Below are 21883 nucleotides of genomic sequence, written 5' to 3' on the forward strand. Positions count from 1 at the left end.
ACATATTGTTCAATATGAAACAATTGTCTGACACTTTCAAAACTATTAGAAAACCAAAAAATCAATTATTTGCTCAGTTCTCATAAAGAATGGGATCATAGCTTCAATGCTCAAACCTGGATCTTTATTGGGTTATAAGTAATCAATACAGTAGTCCAGCAGCAAGAATAAATGAAATCTTGAGTGCTACTGAGAAGCAGCGGGACTGATTCTCCAGTGTGTTGCAGCAAAAGGTAGTGTGGTCCCATGAATAGGGCATGAGTCTGTGACTCAAGAGATTTGTGTTTTGTTCCAGCTCTGCCACTAACCTGCTGTGTGAGCTTGGGCAAATCACTATACTTTTGGTCTGCTTCCTCCTCTTTGTCTTCTTTTTAGGTTATAAATTCTTCAAGGCTAGGACTGTCTTTTACTGTGTGTCTCTTCAGTGTTTAATAGGTGAACAGGTGACCGTAATAACACCAGGTGCCAATCCGTGGAGAATCAGGCTCAGTGCGTAGGGTGGTTAGAACAGAGGATTGTGAAGCATGCTTTTGGGGTTTCTAGTGTGACCATGGGCAACACTCTCTTTCTGTGCCCAATTCAGTGTTGTACTGCACCTGGGGTGATCATATACACCTGTGAAAGGGGGTGTTAAATGTGCATTCTAACTGGGTAGTGTTTTACTCCTCTCTACAATACTGTAAATAGTAGGCGTGGGACAATGCTGAATGAAGCCTTTGGTGCCTACGTTTACCCATAGTTAAATGGTTGTTATATTATTTAACTACCTAAGGAGGCTTAAGTAAAGTTCACTGCTTAAGTAATGTGAAGTGCTCTCTCCCCATAACACAGCAAGGGGAGGTTTAATGATTAAGCTGATTTAAGAAATTATAAGCGTAGCTCTTCTTCTTAAAGGGATACATCCAAATGCTTTGTAGGATGCAATATTTCCAGTGGGGGTGTCCAGTGCGCAGCAGAGATGCTGTCAAAACTTTGTTTCTGCAGCTTGATCAGCAATGGGAAGGGACTCTTGGAAGTGATGGCTGGAGGAAGGGGTACTTGGTATATCTGAACCATTCTCAGCCTTTTTCTGAGAGTGCCTGATTCTCCCGTCTAAATTCCTCAGTCAACAATATATCTGCCAATAATTCACACTTCCATATTCATCACTGCCTGAATATTTTACTCACATAGGCATGTTTCATTTATGATCTGGGAAAGAAAAGAGAGAAAAAAGGCAAAATCAGCTGAAAGGATATAAATAAATGAAGAGAATGAAGGAGATAATTGTCTTTATTTAAGCAAAAAAAAAAAAAACCTCAGTAAAGCTGGCTGAGTTGCAACGTATTGTTCATCACGTGTATGAGGGACAAGAAAAATGTACCTTGCACAACTTTCTCCTCCTCTGTTTTCTTATCTTACCTCTTTAATGATATATTGATTCACTTGTGGAAAACAGTGTAGGAATCCTACACACACACACACACTCCTGATTATCAGCTAATGTTTCCAGTTTGTCAGTGACTGACATGTCGTCTAGTCCTTAGAGTGGGGCTGAGTATCTCCTGACTGGGATAACAACTGATTATAATCAACGCCTCATGCAACTGGGCCTTTCCAATATAGTAGCTAGATATCAGAGCATGTGAAAGGCAAAACCTTATGGTTTTGCTTTCTGTATCTTTTTTTTCCCCCATTTAAATTACAGTAAGAAAATACATTGTTCTAGCATTTATATTGGCATTGTTATAGGGTGGATTGGGCCCTTTAAGAAGGAACTTCTCTGGCCCACCTGCGCACTATTAACTGCCTTTATGGGGCCTATATAAGAACAACAGGAAGCTGCAGACTGAGATTATAGGAGGTTTTTTTAAGAGACCCTGATTAGAAGACGGTCTAGGGCCTGGAGGCTAGAGTTAGAGGGCTGAAGAAGGCTATGGTCCAGAACAGCAGTGGGTTTTGACTGCTGGCATATCAAAACTGGGGAATAGGCAACACCAAGAGGATATTGGATCCTTTCCTAGAGGAAAGAAGAACTCCAGCTGGGAAGACTGGTATGTCCCTGCTAGGAAGAGCAGGGAAGGACTCCCGCTAGCGGGGGTTAGAGTAGCTGCTTGATAAATAGCAGCTTGGGACCGAAGAAGAATGCTGGGGTTGGTAGAGCTGAATAAGTATTGTGCTGATGGACTATATTTTGGAACTTTGAGCATGATTGGAATTGTTTGTTAATGAATCAGGCCATCCCCCCCTCCCACGCCTTCTCCCCCAAGAAGGGGTAGTATTGGCCACAAGAAGAGGCAGTTGCAACCACAAGAAAGCTTCTAACAGTTTTCTTAAGGAGCTCTAAAGAGAGATACTCAAGGAGGGAACTTTGGGAGTAGCAGACCCTTTTACAGGCATTAAAAAAAAAAATCAAATAAATATGTGTTTCTAAGCTATTCAACAAAAGTTTGAGAAACCGTTGCAACAGGTCACCTATTGAGAGGGCTGTGTGGTATGCAATAGAATCAGGCCTTTGTTAATTATGCATATGCTGCTGCACAGTGTAAATCCAATAGCTTCTGTATTCTGGCAATTGTTTTTAATAGAGAGAAATACTAAACACCGAAAGCAATGGTTCTGTAGTGTGGACTCAACAGAAGATATGTGCTGGTCTGGGGAATCTGTACAACTGATTAATTCTGTGTGAGATTATGAATCTTCTACATGTATCTTAACCAAGCTGCAAATTTCATTTTGAATGTGCAGCCACTGTAGCCTTCCCTTTTGTCTGTTTGCTTCCATGTTGGGCTGAAATTCCAAAGGTGGTGGCAAAAGGATAACAAAAGATTTTGAGAGGTCTCCCGCTGAAATGGAATAGCTCTAAACAATAGACTGACTCCCAACCAGCAGAACTTGCTCATCAGAGGAGAGGTCACCTGGCAATGAAATAACATGCTATGGGGCTCTGGTCACCTGAGGAGGTTGAACAGGAAGTCACCTGACAGAGGGGTGGAAGGTTATAAAAGAGCAGAAGCTGCTCTTTCTTCTCCACCCTGATCACTTTTCATTATCTCAAGCTGCAAGAGCTGCATGTAGAATTGAGCCAGCGGGAACCCCACCTTCTTGAACACAGATATACCCGCCTAAAGACTCCCAAGGGAAGAGTGAGCTCCTAAGGGGCATTGTAGTTAGGATGTATGTTTTTTAAATAATTTGTACTCTTGTGTACTTCACCTTGGGCAGTAAAAGAAATGGTGTTTGACTCTGTGCAAAATGTCTGTGGGTTTTATGTTTCCCAATGACTACCTGCCTCCTGAGAGAGTTAAACTGTAATCCAGAAGGTTCACCTCTTTGGTGAGATTCTGGAAGAGGGTGTGTTTATGCTACTGGGGTAACTTGGGGAGTCAGCACTTGTACCGGGAGCCTAAGGTAGGTGGGCTGTGGAGCTACCTTTCTGTGAAGAAGTAGCACTAGTAGCCTGGAGGGATGGAGCCCAGGAAATGTGCCAGAGAGGCTAAGGGAGGAAACAGTGCTGCAGCCTGCTGAAACCCAGGAAAGTTTTATAACAAGTAGGGAACCAGGGGCTGGTTATTCCCATGATAATCTCATGAGTGGCCATGAGGGGGGCCACTCACTGGAGCTGTGACAATATACTGTTGGTGCTCCTCATGTATGATAGCAAACACAGTTGGGACCTAGTCATGCCAGATAAAGTGTTCAGTGAAGTGCAGAGCATCCTCAATTCCCATTGACTTTGAGCACAGAAGGCGGCAATCAGCACATTGTTGGGCCAGGTTCTCAGTGCAAAAGCTCCTGATTATGTTCTGTTTATATTTGGACCAAACATCCTTCCTCGCTGCAGTAACTTCCAGTGTCAGAATTACCATCATACTGCTAAGCTGCATGCTGCTAGGTGTTTTACCATAAGTATCTGATCCAAAGTCCTCACTCAGGTTGAAGTAAATTCACTCCTACATAGAGAGCCAGCATATGGCCTATGGACTACTTAAGCACTATTAATCATTGTATCTGATGTAGTTCTAATAAACAAATGTGTGCAACATATCTTACCAGAATGTTAACATTTTCCACAAAACAACTTTTTTATATGTGGCTTATGGGCAGAGCTAAACAGGGTTTCAGTGGGTCATATCTGGCCACAAACATTGTAATAGCTCTCTATGTGGGGTTAAATTTCAGGTTAGTATTCAGACTGCCTGGAACAACTGATGCCCCAGAGATCATAGGGACAGGACAGGACAGGACAGGACAGGATTTGAGGGTGAGTAGCTGAAGGGGATCATTGGAAATAATGTAGTTGGTGGTGGGAGCAGGGATGCTGAATAGGAGGCTGAGAAGCTGACCTATGTAGGTAAGAATGATGGTGGTTGTACCAAGAAGAACTTTGTCAGACAAAGGAGGGGCATCACAAGAGTTTATGATAAATACTTAAAAAGTCATGAAAAGAAATAGAAAATGTATAGTAGTTAAACATCAAAAAAGCTCATCTAGACTAAACAGATGAATAAAAATAGTTTTCTTTCATTAAGTCTAATAACTGTTTGGCTTTGTAAGTATAAACATAAAGAGCTACTAATAACTTTTCTCTCTGCACATAATCTACCTAAAAATATCCTGTGCAAAATATATTTTGGCCTTGTAGTAGACCATGCTGTAACATGGTCATAGAATCATAGAAAATTAGTGTTGGAAGGGATTTCAGGAGGTCATCTAGCCCAACCCCCTGCTCAAAGCACGACCAACCCCAACTTAGAGTTCTATAGATAGATACATAGTATTGATGTGCCTTACAAAATGTGAGCTCAGGCAGCACCTAACCTTTTTTTTGTTGAAACTTGTTTAACTTTAGCCAGTGTAATGGGGGGAAAAAAGCATGGGTTCACATCAGTAGCATTGACAGAGGAAAAAAAACCCTACATTTTTCACTTGGCTTCTCTTATGAGCCACTCAGACTCAGTGCTATAGATACAGGTTAGAATAAGCAGAGCTAGTTTCATCATCACGACAATCTTCCTAATTACTTTCTTTCGCTAGTATCATGGAGGAGGTGAGATGGTGAGAGAAAATGGGGATAAGGATGAAAGGACAAAGTGATCCCTTAAGGGCAGAAAGCTTTAGATCTTCTGAAATTGGGCTACTTGGACCTGGACACCAAAAGCTAATTATAGGCTAAAGCTGTTCAAAAACTGGGGGGGAGGGAAAAAACAAAAAAAACCCTAATTTTAATTTTTTTATAAACTGTTGTCAATATTTCTCTACAGTCATCAATTTAAAAAAAAACAAACCTGATTTGCTTTGTATAAGCACAGGGGAATGGCTATACTGGTCAGATCAATGGTCTGTCTAGCCCGGGTATTCATTCCCTCTGAAGCATCTGAAGGCAGAACACAAAAGGGCAATTTAACAAGTAGTCCATCCCCCATCACCCAATCCCAGCTTCTGGCAGTTGGAGTTTTAGGGATACCCAGAGCATTGCATCCCTGACCATCTTGGCTAATAGCACTGATGGACCTATCTTCAGTGAATTTATCTAATTCTTTTTTGACCTTCACAATATCCCTGCCAATGAATTCCACAGGTTGACTGTGCATTGTGTGAAGAATTATTTCCTTATTTTTGTTTTAAACCTGCAGCCTATTAATGTCATTGGGTGACCCCTGGTTTTTGTGTGATATGAAGGGGAAAAATAACACTTTCTTATTCACTTTCTCCACACCACTCATGATTTTATAGACCTCTATCATATCCCCTTATTCATCTCTTTTCTGAGATGAACAGTCCCAGTCTTTGTAAACATTCCTCATATTGAAGCTGTTCAAACTCCTAGTAATTTTCAGAGGGGTAGCGGTGTTAGTCTGTATACAGCAAAAACAACGAGTCCTGTAGCACCTTAAAGACTAACACATTTCTCTGGGCATAAGCTTTCGTGGGCTGCATCTGACGAAGTGGGTTGCAGCCCACAAAAGCTTATGCCCACAGAAATGTGTTAGTCTTTAAGGTGCTACAGGACTCTCGTTGTTTTGCTAGTAATTTTTGTCACCCTTCTCTGTACTCTTTCCAATTCCAATATATTTTTTGTGGTGGGGCCACCAGAACTGCAAGCAGTATTGAAGATGTTGGCATACCATGATTTATACAGTGGCATTATGATATTTTCTGTCTTCTCTATCCCTTTCCTAATGGCTCCTAATATTTGGTTAGCTTTTTTGACTGCTGCTACACATTGAGTGGATGTTTTCAGAAAACTATCCACAATGACTTTAAGATCTTTCTTCAGTGGTAACAGCTAATATAGACCACAGCAGTTTATATGGTCGGGATTATGGATTCCAAAGTGCATTACTTTTCACCATTGAATTTCATCTGGCATTTTGTTGCCTAGTCACTCAGTTTTGTGAGATCCTTTTGTAACTCTTTGCAGTTAGCTTTGGATGTAACTACCTTGAATAATTTTGTATCATCTGCAAACTCTGCCATCTCACTGTTTATCCCTTTTCCAGATCACTTATGTATAAGTTGAACAGCACTGGTCCCAACACAGATCCTTGAGGGACCTCACTATTTACTTCTCTTCACTGTGAAAACTTACCATTTATTCCAACTCTTTGTTTCCTGTCTTTTAACCAGTTACTGATCCATGAAAGGACTTTCCCTCTTATCCTACAACTGCTGAGTTTAGCACACTATATCCACTGGGATCACCATTGTCCATATCTTTGTTGACACCCTCAAAGAATTCTAATAGACTTGTGAAGCACAATTTCCCCCTTTACGAATGCTATGTTGACTATTGTAGCCTGATTTTATAGTTATTAATTTATTGAATAGGGTAATAGGTTTGCCAATTTCTTTAATTAAAGGATCATGAGGTTCGTGTCCTAAATCAGGCTTCAGGTAAGTTTTATAAGGACCCCGGGTACAAAACAGGAAGAATTCCAGTGATAACCAGGATTTGTATAATTTTATAAATTTATTAAAACAACACAAAATAATAAACAAATGATTACTATAGAGAAAATAAAATGAATAATCAAATTGATAATGGATTAATACAATCTTAAAGGTAAAAACTTATTTGATAGATATAGTTATGATATGCTTTAAACTAGTATACTCACACCCTTCCTGGACTTGGTTGAAAGAGATGTCTAATTTCTCAAGTTGGAGTTGAGTGGAATAAGAGCTGCTTCAAAGCTAAGAGCTATAAGCTAAGACTAACATTACAACTTTAAGAATATAAAATAAAGAATGAATCTTAACACTAAATAAAACTTCAAGCAGGGATAGCTGACAGTCGACTGCTACGATGAGCTGGATTTGATCTTATTTATACCCTCAAGAATATGTGTCCTTCATCCGGGCCCATACTTGGCCTTTCCACCTTCAAACTTTTGGGGTACATGTTGTCTATTGGCTACTAGGTTCGTATGTATTATTTACCTATCCACATCCTTCTTCAGGTGGTCTTTTATCTCACCTTTGTTATTTCTAGCTTATTGTGGGTTCTGTGGTGTTCTTGTGAAGTTTCTTGGTAACCAGGACAGCCCCTTCCCCTTTTAATGTCTCTTGACTTATCTAGGGTAAAGGTTATGACCATATATGTCCTATCCTGTCCTACATTGATACTTATCTAAGCCAAAGGTTGACGTGACCTGTCTAGGGTAAAGGTTATGACCATATATGTCTTATCCTGTTCTACATTTATCTAAGCCAAAGGTTGAATATATATATATATATATATATATATATATATATATATATATATATCTCTCTTAACAGTAGCTGTCATCCAGGATGTGGCCTGGAAGGTACCTTGCATTACAGCTGAATAAAATATCTAATTTTATTATTTCATCACACAATCATATCAAAATATATATGAAAATATCTCTAATAATAATGCATGCAAGCAGGCTAGTTCTATAGGCTACACTATTCCCCAACATAGATGAACATATGTGTCTGATGATTCTGTTCTTTATTATAATTTCAACCAATTTTCCTAGAACTGAAGTTAGGTTTACCAGCCTGTAATTGCCAGGATTGACTCTGGAGCTTTTTTAAAAGAATCAGTATTACATTGGCTATCTTCGAGTCATCAGATACTGAGGCTGATTTAAGCAATAGGTCACAGTTGCTTGATTTGCAATTTTATATTTGAGTTCCTTCAAAACTCTTGAGTGAATACCATCTGGTCCTGGTGATTTATCACAGCTAAATCTATCAATTTATTCTAAAAGCTCCTCTACTGACACCTCAATCTTGGACAGTTCCTCAGATATGTCACCTAAAAAGAATGGTGCAGGTGTGGAAATCTTCCTCACATCTTCTGCAGTGAAGACTGATGCAAAGAATTTATTTAGCTTCTCTACAATGGACTTGTCTTCTTTGAGTGCTCCTTTAGCACTTTGATCATCCAGTGGCCCCACTGATTGTTTGGCAGGCTTTTTGTCTCTGAAGTACTTAAAAGTAAATTTGATCTTGATTTTTGTATCTCTTGCTAGCTGCTCTTCAAATTCTTTTTTGGCCTGCCTTCTACTTTTAGACTTGACTTGCCAGAGTCAATTCCTTTCTATTTTCCTGAGTAGGATTTGAGTTCCAATTTTTAAAAGATGTATCTTTGTCTCTAGCTACTTCTTTACTCTGTTTGGCCATAGTGGCATTTTTTGGTCCTTTTACTGTTTTTTAAATTTATTTGTATTGATTGATTTTGGGGTATACATTTAGTTTCAGTCACTATTATGGTGTTCTTTAAAAAGTTTCCATGGAGCTTGCAGGCATTTCATTCTTGTGACTATTCCATTTAATTTCTGTTTAATTTAGTTTAGCTTCCTCATTTTTGTGTAGTTTCCCTTTTTGAAGTCAAATGCTATGTGGTGGGTTTCTTTGGTATTTCCCCCCTACAAAGATGCTAAATTTAATTATACTATGGTCACTATTTCCAAGTGGTTCAGAGTCACACCTTGGACCAGATCTTTTGTCCAACTTAGAACTAAATCAAGAATTGCCTCTCCCTCTGTGAGTTCCAGGCTGTTAATGGTGTTTAGAAATTTTATCCCTGCATCCTATACTGAGATGACATGTTCTCAGTCAATATGGGGGTAGCTGAAATCCCCCATTATTATTGGCTTTTCTGGTTTTGTAGCCTCTCTAATCTCCCTGAGTTTTTCACAATCACCCTTATGATTCTGTACTGGTAGTCAGTAGTATATTCCTACTGCTATATTTTTATTTAAGCATGGAATTTCTCTAGCCAAAGAGATTTTAGAGTATGGCTTGATTCATTTAACATTTTTACTATATTTGACTCTATGCTTTCTTTCACATATAATGCCACTCCCCCACCAGCACAACCTACTCTCATTCCTATAGATTTTGTACCCTGGTATTACTGTGTCACATTGATTATCACCATTCCACCAAATTTCTGATTCCCATTGTATCAATATCCTCATTTAATACCAGACATTCAAGTTCACCCATCTTAGTAGTTAGACTTCTAGCATTTGTATCCAAGCAATTAATACTTAGTTGTCTGCCTTCATGTGATGTAATTGAATTGGACTCTTCTTTTCTTTTTCTTTTCATTTTGACTTTCTCTTCAATTCCTACCTGTACTTTACTGGGAAGTAGAGTAAAGCCTCCCATAAAGGATGTATCTGTCTGATCTGTCTGTATCTATGTGCTCCTCCGCACCTGTTGGCCATCCCCCAGCCCTTAGTTTAAAAACTCCTCACTGTCACTCTTACTCTTACACTATTACTCCTTACAATAGGACTTGTTGGAATGACTTGCATGGGCATAGAAATGACTGAAATCAGTTTGTGTGCAAAGTTGAATGGAATTTTTTGTAATTAATAAAGTAGTGTGCATCACAGGGAGAGAAGCATGTTGAAGTGTTTCTGTAATTGTAATATGGATGGCATAAACTGAGACTAATGGTGCACTTTCACAAGGAAAAAAAGATGTGTTCTTGCTTTGTATCAGCTAACGCATAGTAACTAACACAAGATGAAAATCCCAGTGAAGACGAGGCTATTTGTAGGTTTCATTTGAGTTAGCAGGTCCAATAAAAGGCTATGACTACCCTATGACCTGGGCAGTGAGATTCCCAGCTCAGGTAGACGTACTCGTGCTAGCTCTCATCCCGCTAGCATGCTAATATAGTACTATAGCTGTGGTGGGCGTGGTAGCACTGGGCTCACCACCCTGAGTGCAAACTCACTTGAACCCTGTGGGTAGGTAGTCTGAACAGGCTGCTGCTACCCATACTACCATGGCTACACTTGTTTTTAGCACACTAGCTCAGATGAGGGCCATCACTAGTATGTGTACCTGAGCTGGGAATCACTTCCCTAGCTTGTAGTGTAGACATTACCTTTGGCTACAGGGGAGCCTAGAGTTACCTTGGCCTGCTAACTCATGTTAAAACTACAGAGTGCCTTGTCTTCACTGGGATTTTACCTCGTGTTTTACTGCATAGGTGTGTTCTTGCCTCCTATTAGCTAACACATGATAAAATTCTTTTTTCCTAGTGAAGACGGGGCTGAAGAGCCATTTGGATCCAGAGTGGTGTGAGGGGTGGGGGGAAATGCGTTGGAGGCACTGGGCTTGATCTTCTACATTGGCAGTTTTTACATGAACTGAAATGCACACCCGTTATGTGTGTGGAAGGCAGGAGACGATAAGATGCCTTCAGTCTGCTTGGGGGCAGTACACTGTCCAGTGGCACCTGTTACAGTTTCAGAAAAGGTGGACTTCTCTTCCCGTAGGCAGAGCCCTACAGAAATTTACCTGGGCTATACCCTGACTTCAAAAAGGCACACCCCATCTGAGGTGTAAAGCACTGCCAACAGCACTAGATGCCCTCCCCCCCCCCTTGCACTCCGGGGGCCTGATTCCCTTCGCACTGAAACTAGTTTTCACTAGTGTAGCTCTATTGACTTTGGAGTACCTTTTTATTTTGCATCCATGTAAGTGATAAGAGAATCAGGCTGGAGCATGCAGGCAGCTATATGATAGCTGCTGCCTATGTAGGAACGCTAAAGAAAATAATACTACAGTACCTAGCTCTTACAGCGCTTTTCATCAGTAGATCTCCGAGCCCTTTACAAAGAAGGTCAACATCATTATCCCCATTTTACAGATGGCTCCCTATGTTATGCTACATAAGAGATACTGGTATATGTGTCATTTATGATTATAAAGAGCAACATCTTCTGGCATACGAAGCATTGTTCATAAATTGTGGGTTCCATAAAGTTGTTTATGTACTGCAAATGGTTCCCCAAGTATACCTCTTAGCACCATGCCCTTGGTGCAATGTTGCCAGCTGTCAAGATTTCATCATGAGTTTTTTTTGATATTTGCTGTGTTTCTAAAAGCCCCAGCTCCTGGAGTCAGATGAATGTGTGTAAATCAGTTTTCATTTTTTAAAATAAATTCTCTAGCCCTCATGGTTGCAGGGGAAAAAAAACTTGAAACTGTGACCTACATGAACCCAAAGGTTTGGAAGAAAAAGTAAACATGAATTAGTTTTTTAAATCTCATGATTTTTGGCAGACTGACTCATGGTTTTTTGTTTGGTTTGGTTTGGTTGGGTTGTTTTTTTTTTTTTTTTTGCGCATCTAGGATTTGGGATACTGTGAACCTGTAGTGGGGCAGCTGTAATTTAGCCCTAATGTATTTGATGTACCTTTTCGCTGCCATGAAGATGGAAAAGTGAGAGTAGTAGTTTTAAAATATCAATAATAACTCATGAATGTAGGTATTTTTCCTGAACATTAAAGCCTGATTCTAGTGATGCCAAATATATTTTGTTTTACTTTATATAAAATATATATTGTTTTACTTTTCCCCCAACTAGAATTTGTGCTAAAAATATCTGATATAAATGGCAGGTCATTAACCTAGAGAACGGGGGCAGGGCGTGATAACCCAAGGACAGCTGTAATATTCTTTCATACTAAGCAGAGTAGAGAAGTGTGCAGCTTTTTAACAACATTTAAAGGGAGGGTGGCTGCCACAAAAAATAGCTGATTTACAAAAATGGTTGGGTGCCTGACAAGAAATTAGGTGAACTGCTGACGCCTCATCCTGTCATATAGAATGTTTACAAGAAAAAAACTTGTTTACCTCCTAGACATATTTTACCCTCAGGATAAGTAACTTGTAACAGATGAGGTTAAAAATAAAATAAAGTAAACATTTTTATTTGTCATTGATGGTTATTTTCATTCCAGGATAACCAGATATGTCTCTGCTTTTCAGTAATAGCATCATCTATCTCATACTGCCAGTGTGCAGAATAAAAAGTTTATATAAAATGTATAGAAATAAAGGAGCTCTTGTCATAATACTTCAGGGGGGATTGTCTACTCTCCCAGGGCCTTTAGTTTAAATGTCATTTCTAGTAAATGATAGGGATAAAAATCATCACAGAATACAATCTGTAGTGGGGGGAGAAGAGAAGATCTTATTTTTCAAAGAATGAAAGAAACTGTGCTGCCAGTCCTTATGGGAATCCTAACACTCAGGCAAAGATGTGCACACCTTCAACTGGTGATGTGCACTCATGTCAGTGAGTATTACTTCTAGTCCCTGGGAACCAAGTTGAGACAAGTCCAGAACAAAAGCATTGATCAGAACACCTCAAACTCTGTGGTAGTTTGATTTCAGAGTGGAAGCTCAGGGCAGGCATTGAGCCTTATAACAGACTGATTGAAAACCCCACATGTGAGCACTTGCAAACTGTGGAGAAACAAGGACCTGCATTTGGTTCCAGATCCAATCTTTGTGGCTGAGGCCCATCTTCAGTTGGAAGGTAGCAGAACCTTGGAAGTTCTCTTGGTGGTGGAGTTTGAAGAAGGAACTCTGGGCAGGTTGGTACTGGGCAAGTGATCAGAAACTGTGAACCCAATTCTGTGAAACACCTTCAGAAAGCTGATTTCATTTCTTCATTAAAATGGGAGTTGAGGCCACTCAGCACCTTGCAGGATCAAGCCCTGTAATTTCTCATGCCTCCCTAGCTATTTTCTCAGCCTCTCCAACATCGTCATTTTCGGAGGTATTTTGGATGCTACACTAAGTACTGGGTACAGTTACCAATGGACTGGATTCTGTTTTCCAGCACCTTGCAGTTCTGGCCACCAGAATGCCAACAAAGTGTCTGCCCCAACCCTTGCCTTCATCAAGTGTCTGACTGCAAAGAGTTTACACCGAGGAGGACATGTGGTGGAAGTGGGGGGCAGTTGGGGTGGGGGGTGAGGAGAACTTCCATGTTTACTCTGAATCCGCTCCATCCCTCAACACTAACCTACATCCAACAGGAGCTGAGAAATCTATCAACCCTTTGTCTCTGCTCCTTCCATACATGGGGGTTCTCCACCTTGATTCAGCCAGAACTACCTTCCCATATCTCAGGTAAGTGAGAGGTTTACCAAGCCAGCAACTGTTTGAGGAAGAGAGGGGGTAGACATTTAGAACTGGGAGTAGAATAGACATGTCAGCAATAGAGGAAGAAGGGGACAAGGGGCAGTAATTAGGGATGGGGCCATGCTGCTGGAGCTGGCTAGAGGCCCCGGCTGCGGGAGGGGGGTAGTACATCAGTCACCATCAGGTGGCAATGTGATGTAGCTGCTGTTCCCTGGACTCCAACCATGCATTATTGCATCATAGGTTTGGGCTCAAGTGATTCCTCCAACTGGGCACATGCACCAGGTCTTGTCCTTTGTTGCACCAAACTAGCTCTGCCTTACACTGTTGCTGAAAGAGCCTGACTTTGTTCACAGCCTGGTGACTTCTCAGTACCCATGTCGTATCCAAATCCCTGAACTTGACTGGCTCTTACAAATTACATAAAATAATATTACATTAGTATCCAGATGCCCCTCCTCAGGATCAGGCTCCATTAGTCCAGGGTCCGTTGCTAGTTGTTAAAACAAGATAAGTAATTTATTGCCTGATATCGACAATATGAATTTAAGACCCTAGAAAAGTGGTATGACATATGGACTGCTGGGCGCTAATTACCATAAACTGAATGGTAGAATAATTGGGGGTCTGAAGGTTTGGGATCAGCAGACCAATAGGTATCCCCTGAATGCTAACTAATCCCAGCTAGGATTTTCAGGTGTGATAGTATCTGGTATCTCATCCTTCACATGAACATTCCAATCTGACTTCTGACGGACACATACTCTTCACACATACATGGTTATTCTTAAGGGTAAATTAAAATGCTTTTTAAGAGCCTGACTGTTGGAAGTGAAGTAAGTTTTCCACCGAGTTGAAAGGGAGCAGGAGCAGCTTCCAGATAAATACATACAACTGTTTGAGACACTAAGGAGCTATTCACTCCTCTGCAGAGGGCTTGCATTAAGGAGATGCATATCTGCTAAGTCCCACCCAAGCCCTTAACATAGGGCTTAAGTGTCACATAGCTTTGCACTGGCTCTTTGCATTGGGGGAATTTCATGCTTTGTTGTTTTTAAACAAAAACTTATTGAAGGCATATGGTTAAATTTTCCTCCTTTACCTCAGTGCCTCTTCCTTGAATCTGAGGGGTGGGATGACTGTAAATGTGATGGAATTTAACCTTAAATGTTTCTAAAGAATTGTAATCAAATGACATTCTCACTTGTTGTTGACCTACTTTTGAAATGTTAAAGAAACATCCGTGTTAAAGGACTTTCTCTAATGTAATCTGAACATACAGACGAAAAATAGCTCTGTTCAGTAGTGGGGGGCGACCATGCCTCTGCAAATATAGATGATTGGTAGTTATTGCTGAGCTACAAAAGCTCCAACAAAAAGACATAGGGGCAGATTTTCAAAGGCACAAAGTGGCAGTTAAGTGTATAACTCCTGTTGGTGCCTTTGCGAAACAACCTAGAATGAACAGTAACGAATAGCATTATTCATCAGTGTTTCCTGCTCATCCTTGTGGTGACTGCAGTGTTTGCTGCATATGAGATAAAGCGATAGACAAAATGTTAATACTCGCACACCACTGATTTATACTCTCGCTCCATCTGTCTCTTTCCACCCTTCAACTTATAATGGACTGTGCTAATCTATTTAGCACAGGGAAACTAAGGGTTTGATACACATTCTGACAAAAGCAAGGGACTTTTGTTTGAGGCAGAGGGATAAACTGGTCATTTATTTTATATATATTTTATTTACATATAATATTTATTTGATGAAATGTTGCTGTTTGTCAAATTATTGAATGATATTTGGCCATGCCAAGAGGTCATCGAATGCTGCCCAAACTATTCACTGAACACGGTATTCCATGTAAAATGGCAAATATTGTCACGGTTAAGCAACTTGCCCAAAGTCACAACAGTTCACCTAATGTCAGCCAACAAACCCAAAGCTAACAAGCCCATTTTCTTTTCTGTTCTTTAATCTCTGTTCCTCAGTGCAATCCATTTTATTATAAAAATAATTCTGATAAAAGACCAATTGTCTGGTGCATCTTTATTAATCATAGAGATAAGTGAAAGTGGAGCACAAGGGAAGAGAAAGAGATAAAATAGTCACAGAACAGCACAGCATAGTTAAAGGGCCTGATCCTGCAGTAGCAGAGAACCTCCACTGATGTGAAGGGCTTCCATAGTACCTTAGTGGATGCTATAGAAAAAACTAGACTACATAAAATCAGATGGACCAAGGAAAAAAGGGAGAAACAGAGCAAGGGAGGGAGGGAAGGACGGCCCTAAAAGAGGAGAGAGGACTGCAGGAAGAAATGAACATATCAGGACCAGAAAGAGAAAAAGCTCTCCCACTGCTCCCATGTAAAATCTTGTTCGAATGATTGCAACACTACAGTGAATTTGCTGTGTCATTACTTTCTCTATCAATTTTTCAAGTCACAAAGTCTCACTGGGGAAAAAGATGCCCCTTCTAACCCCTCACTGATTCCATAGACTCTCTTGACAGCACTCCACCATCTGGCACTCTGCTTCACATATAGTGCTGTGAATCAGAGAGCAAACAGGAATCCAAATGCCTTTGTCTGTGGAAACAATGCATTTTTGTTTCCCACTGAACTACAAGGTGAATAGAATTTGGGAAGTTTTACCAGTAGTTTTGTGCAAATGTACCTGTCGGCATCCATTTGCCACTGAATCAATGCTAATATTTTGCCAGTCCAACCATCTCGCCCCATCTTGGGAATCAGACTAGTTCAAAAAGTTTGCAGGGAAATGGGAAGAGCACTGGGGGCTAGGAACGCTGCATAACCACACATTCTCTCCACCCGCACTGCAAACATGCTTCTTATTCCATGAGTGACTCCTTGAAGTACCACCCACTTTCTCTCATGGCTCCTGCAGTGGCCCCTACTATAGCCAGCCACAGGGCACAGCTCATCTGCACCTGGCTGCAGGTTTAGGCTTAAAATGGCTGGTGGACGATCACCTTTCTTCTCTGTCTCTACACTTACTTGGCTTCATGGCACCAGCTGATGTTCCCATCTGTGGGATAGAAATGGGTGTTCCCAAGGTAGTGAGTGCCAAGGAATTTTATGTCCAACATTACTACAAATGTATAGCCTAGAGAAACAAGAATTGGAATGCCACGTTCTTTCTTAATGCCAATTCAAGGATGTAACTCCTGCTATTTTAGTCACATGGAATTCTTTGCCATGCCTTGGGCAGGGGGAACCACAATTAAAGACAAGTATAATTGTAATTATTTTGAATTATGACTACTTTACTGATTTTTAAAAAAGGAAAAGAGAAAATATTAAAACAAACCAGAACACAAAACAATCAAGTTACTTTGGCTCCCTTCAAGGATAGATTGCCTCTCAAAACGTGTCATCTCTTTTGAAAGTTCTCTACAGAGATATACAGAAGAGATTGTAACTAAAGTACTTTTATTTCTAAAATTAGTAGCAGGTGCTGTCTTGATGTATCCTAGCTAACAAAACAGTTTACAGACAGGCAAAATAATTTTGTTTAAGGGCAAGTGAGTCCTGTTTGATTTGTCATGGATAACCTAACCAATTTTACTCATCTTTGCCCATTTATAATCCTAACTAAGTTCTATGAAACAAAAGAAAGTATTTAAAACTGTTACTTAAAAGAAGCTATTCAAAGATTTATCTTGAGACAGGCAAATCAATGAATATCAAGAGTCTTGAATCCATACTTAATTCCATTATTTCTTTCTATTTACCAAAGCCTAGCCTATGTCTGCTTTCCAGGAATATATCATCTAAACAATTTAGTGTTTAACAGGAAAATGTGTTATCTTAAGTTACAATGGCATTTCAATATCCCATTAAAATCGCTACAAGAAATATGTAAATCTAATTCCTCGGCAGTGCTCTGCAACTTTCATCTCACCCACAAATACTGTAGTCTGAGCAGTGTCATCCTATTGCAGAAATAGTGTTGAAGTGGATAGATGGTGCTTCTTTGTGTTGTGTTAGAGTCTCTTAGGATGGATTTGTGAAGAACAAATCATGCCAAACTAACCTAATGTTCTTCTTTGACTGGGTTACTAGCCTAGCGGATGAGGGGGATCAGTAGACCGGATATTTCCTGATTTTAGTAAAACTTTTGACATAGTCCCTCATGACATTCTGATGAGCAAACTAGGGAAAGTTTGGTCCAGATGTAATTAAAGTGGGTGCACAACTGGTTTGGAAAAAAATACTCAAAGGTTATCAAAGGTTTGCTATCAGACTGGGAGATGTATCTAATATGGTCCTGCAGGGGTCAGTCCTGAGTCCAGTACTATTCAATACTTTCATTTTTTATTTGGATAATAGAATGGAAAGTTCTTATAAAATCTGCATATGACACCAAGCTGGAAGGGGTTGCTAGCACTTTGGAAAACAGGATTAGAATTCAAAAGGACGTTAAACTGAGAATTGGTCTGAAATCAACAAGATGAAATTCAGTCAAGACAAGTGCAAAGCACTATACTAAGGAAGGAAAAATCAGATGCCCAATTCCTAGATGGGGAATAACTGGCTAGATGGTAGTTGTTGAAAATGATCTGTGGGCTATAATGGATCACAAAGTAAAGATGAGTCAACAATGAGATGCAGTTATGAAAGGCTAGTAACATCCTGGGATGTATTAACAGGTGTATCATATCGAAGACATGAAGTAGTTGTTCTGCTCTACAGGGCCCTGGTGAGGTCTTATCTGGAGTTTGGGTCCAGTTGTGGGTCTCACACTTCAGGAAAGATGTGGACAAATTGGAGAAAGTCCAGAGAAGAGCAAAAAAAAAAATAAGCTTAGACTACCTGACCTATGAGGAAAGGTTATTTTTTTTTTTTTTTAAAAGGGCCTGTTTATTCTTGGAGGGGGGAAAAAGAATGAGGGCACACCTAACAGTCTTCAGACATGTCAAGGGTTGTTTATAAAGAGGACTGGGATGAATTGTTTTCCACATCCAATGAAGGTAGAACAAGAAGTAATGAGCTTAATCTGCAGCAAGAGAGATTTAGAATAGATAGCAGGAAAAAAGGTTCTAACAAAAAGGAAAGTTAAGTACTGGGAAAAGTCACCCAGAGCAGTGGTTCTCAACCTTTTTTCATTTGTGGACCCCTAAAAAATTCTGAATGGAGGTGAGGACCCCTTTGGAAATCTTAGGTATAGTCTCTATACCTCCAGAGGACCGCGGCTGAGAATAATTGACCTAAAGAGGTTTGTGGAATCCCTGTTGTAGATTTTTAAGAGATTGGACAAAACACCTGTCTGGGATGGTCTAGGAATATTTGGTCCTGTCTGAGCCTGGCGGGAATGTACTAAATGATCTCTAGAATTCCCTTCCTGCCCTACATTTCTATGAGTCTTACTTGTTTGGCAGCTGCTGTTTGCTTGTGGGGGTGGAGATGCACAGGATGAGCTGTGACAAGTGGTGTAAAGATGGGGGGGGGGGAGCAGAGGGAGAGTTTCTTGTTCAATTAGAAGTGTTTTTATAACTCTTTTTTCTCTCCTGTAATTTTATGGAAGGAGGAAAATATACCTCTTTCAGGGATGGTTAGATTCAAATTAGTTGTTATCCTTTCATTGGCTCAGTGCCTTCATAGACTGGCCTTAGTAACATCTTCAGTTCATGAATGTGTAGGCTGTTGGTGCATATGCAGTAGGGTTATCATTTTCCCATATCTTAATTGTTATATTGCCTTGGTTTTTGTAGTGGGAAATTCTCAGACCATCTTTAGAGTTTTAACTTTCTTTTATTTAGCCCATTTTCTGAGAGATTCCTCCAGTTCCATCAGGGTTTAATTGGAGTTGAAATTCTATTTCAGATAAGTCCAAACACTCTTATTGTCTAAATAAAATTTTTTCAGTTCTCAAAATAGTCTTTTTAAACTTAATTCTTAAATAACATCTTTAATTTAAATAATCATCCGAGAGGCATTATTTCTTCTTCTTAACAGTCTTTAGCAAAGTCTTTCAGAGTTTGGTAAGGAAGGTGTTTGAGCACTGCCAGATAACTAATTGGTTCTCCAATTAATATAAATATTCTACATTTAAATGGTTTCTGAAATTAGTAACTAGTTATAATGTCATTGGATTCCATGTTGATATATGAAGCATCTCACCATTCACACAGCAATGATATTAGGAAGTTTTACATTAGAAGTCTTGCCTTTAGATAAAAATATTTGCCAATATACTTCTTTAAAGAAGCTGGTGAGATCTTCAAGCATTTGTGGTTGCAAAGAGAGGTTTGCACCATTGAGAGGAAACATATTTCTTGAATTGTGTCCAATTCTTGTGTCCACAATTCAAAAAGGATTTTGATAAGCTGGAGAGGGTTCAGAGAAGAGACATGAGAATGATTAAAGGAGTAGAAAACATGCCTTATAGGGATTGACTCACTCTATTTAGCTTAACAAAGAGAAGGTTAAAGGGTGACTTTATTAGTCTCTAAAGGCTTGTCTTCACTTACCTCCGAGATTCGGCGGCAGTCAGCCGGAGTTATGCAAGCTACGCAAAAAACTTGCGTAACTTCTGCTTCTCTTCTGCGCACCGACTTCACTGCGCTGCGCAGACGGGAACCGTGTTCCGTCGACACAGCGCTAAACTACTTGTGGAGGTGATCTTAATATGTCAATTTCTGGATCAACTAAGCAGGTCTTCACTGACTGCTCAGTCAATCCAGAGAAATCGATCTGATGGCGGTGAATTTGCCGCCGTCAGTGAAGGCATAGCCTAAGTACCTACCTGAGGAAAAAATGTTTGATAATGACCTCTTCAATCTAGCAGAGAAACATATAATACAATCCAATGTCTGGAAATTGAAGCTAGACAAATTGAGTGGAAATTAATTTTTTAAACATTTAGGTTGATTGACCATTGCAACAATTTACCAAATATCATGGTGGATTCTCCATCACTGGCAATTTTTAAATCAGGACTGGTTTTTTTCCCCGTAAAAGATATGCTCTAGTAGTTATTCTGGGCCTGTGTTATACAGGAAATCTGACTAAATTATCACAATCGTCTTTTCTGGCCTTAGAATTTATGAATCTATAAGATTTGGAAATAAACAACATTTTCTCAAAAAACCTCTTCCAACCATCAGTGTTTTTCAACGTTTGAAGGCTTTAGCATACCTATAGAAGAAGTTACTTTCAATAAGAATCTTCATTAGCATCTTTTGAGTAGGTCTATACAAGAGGTTTTTTCTTTTAAAGGGGAGTAAAGGAAAGCCCACTTTTTTAAATTAACTTTATAACTCCACTAACACATGTCTACATTCCTCTTTGTTCCTAAACATAACATTCATACAGTCTGAAAGTTTGGAGAACTCCTTCTGTACATAAATATCTTACAAAGTTTGTTTGTTTTTTCAAAGTAAGATCATGTCTATACCAACTGTTATCTGATAGAAGAGAGATGTCCTGTTCTTTGACAAAATCCTCTGTGGTTGGTTTGTCTTTTCACCGGAATGATGCTTGGATCTATTCCCTGCAATTTATAATTTGCAACTGAAGATTTCTGTGAAATATTGTGTATAAATCACAAGAACTAGTGTTCATAAACATTTTCAAAAGATTGTAAAATAGTATGGCATTAAAATAAGAGAAATTATAAAAGCTTTATGTTAGAATGTCTAGCTGCTAGTGTGAGGAAGGTCTAGTAGTAATTATCTATATAGGAGCATTTAGTTCAATGTGTTTCACTGTCCAATGTAGCCCCTCCCCCTGAGATGTAGCTCAAGCCTCCTTCCTGGTGCTGCTACCTGGAGACTTCTCCCCTCTCCTCACATAGGTCCTAGTTCTTTTTTGTGACTCCTGGGGCCTCTACCCAAGGTGATGCCTCACCAAGCCTGAGGGACAAGGGGTGCTCCCCCTTGGGAAAAGGAATAATTATATCACTGATGGCAAGGAGTACAAAGAGAAACAATGACATCCAGCAACACAAATTCTAGCAAAGAAATAACACACCCCAAAATAACAATATAACAAAAGGGGATTTTGCTCAGAAAATAGGAACTGGGAAGGAAAATGTTAACTAAGAAATAATGAACACTAAATCAGTACATTCCCACCTCCCAGTATTACCAGGGGTTTTGCTGAACCCACAGCTCTTGGTAACTTTACTCAATGGGGACAAAGCTGTCCAGCCAATAAGTGATGCAAGCAGGCAAACAGAAGTGCTTTCACTCAAACCTTCTACTTTTATTTAGTCTCCAGTACTTACTCACATCTGCAACAGGTTAGCAGAGCACCCCAAATTAACCCCAGATTCATATTTACCCAGGGTTTTGAGGAAGTCTCTAGTGAATAATGTAGACATCAGGTGGGCAGCTTGAAGTGTCCATCAAGTGCACGGGAACTTGAAGTGTCCATCAAGCTTAGATTTCTTCCTCTCTTTTTTTTAATACCAAATTTGTTAGTATTACATAGCTTGTTAAT

General features: G+C 39.8%; 1 long non-coding RNA gene across 1 annotated transcript in view; it reads left to right on the forward strand.

Moving 5' to 3' along the window:
• The first annotated feature begins 1920 nt into the window (after positions 1-1920).
• LOC137162739 (uncharacterized) overlaps positions 1921-21883 on the forward strand; it is a 28894-nt gene continuing 8931 nt past the window's right edge. Inside the window, exon 1 of the long non-coding RNA XR_010922481.1 lies at positions 1921-2033. This is a non-coding gene — a long non-coding RNA (uncharacterized lncRNA). The remainder of the gene's footprint in view (positions 2034-21883) is intronic.

The sequence above is a fragment of the Emydura macquarii genome, unplaced genomic scaffold (genome assembly GCF_026122565.2).
Source record: "Emydura macquarii macquarii isolate MOO-44397 ecotype Brisbane River unplaced genomic scaffold, CSIRO-AGI_Emac_v2 contig_2457, whole genome shotgun sequence".
NCBI lineage: Eukaryota > Metazoa > Chordata > Testudines > Chelidae > Emydura > Emydura macquarii.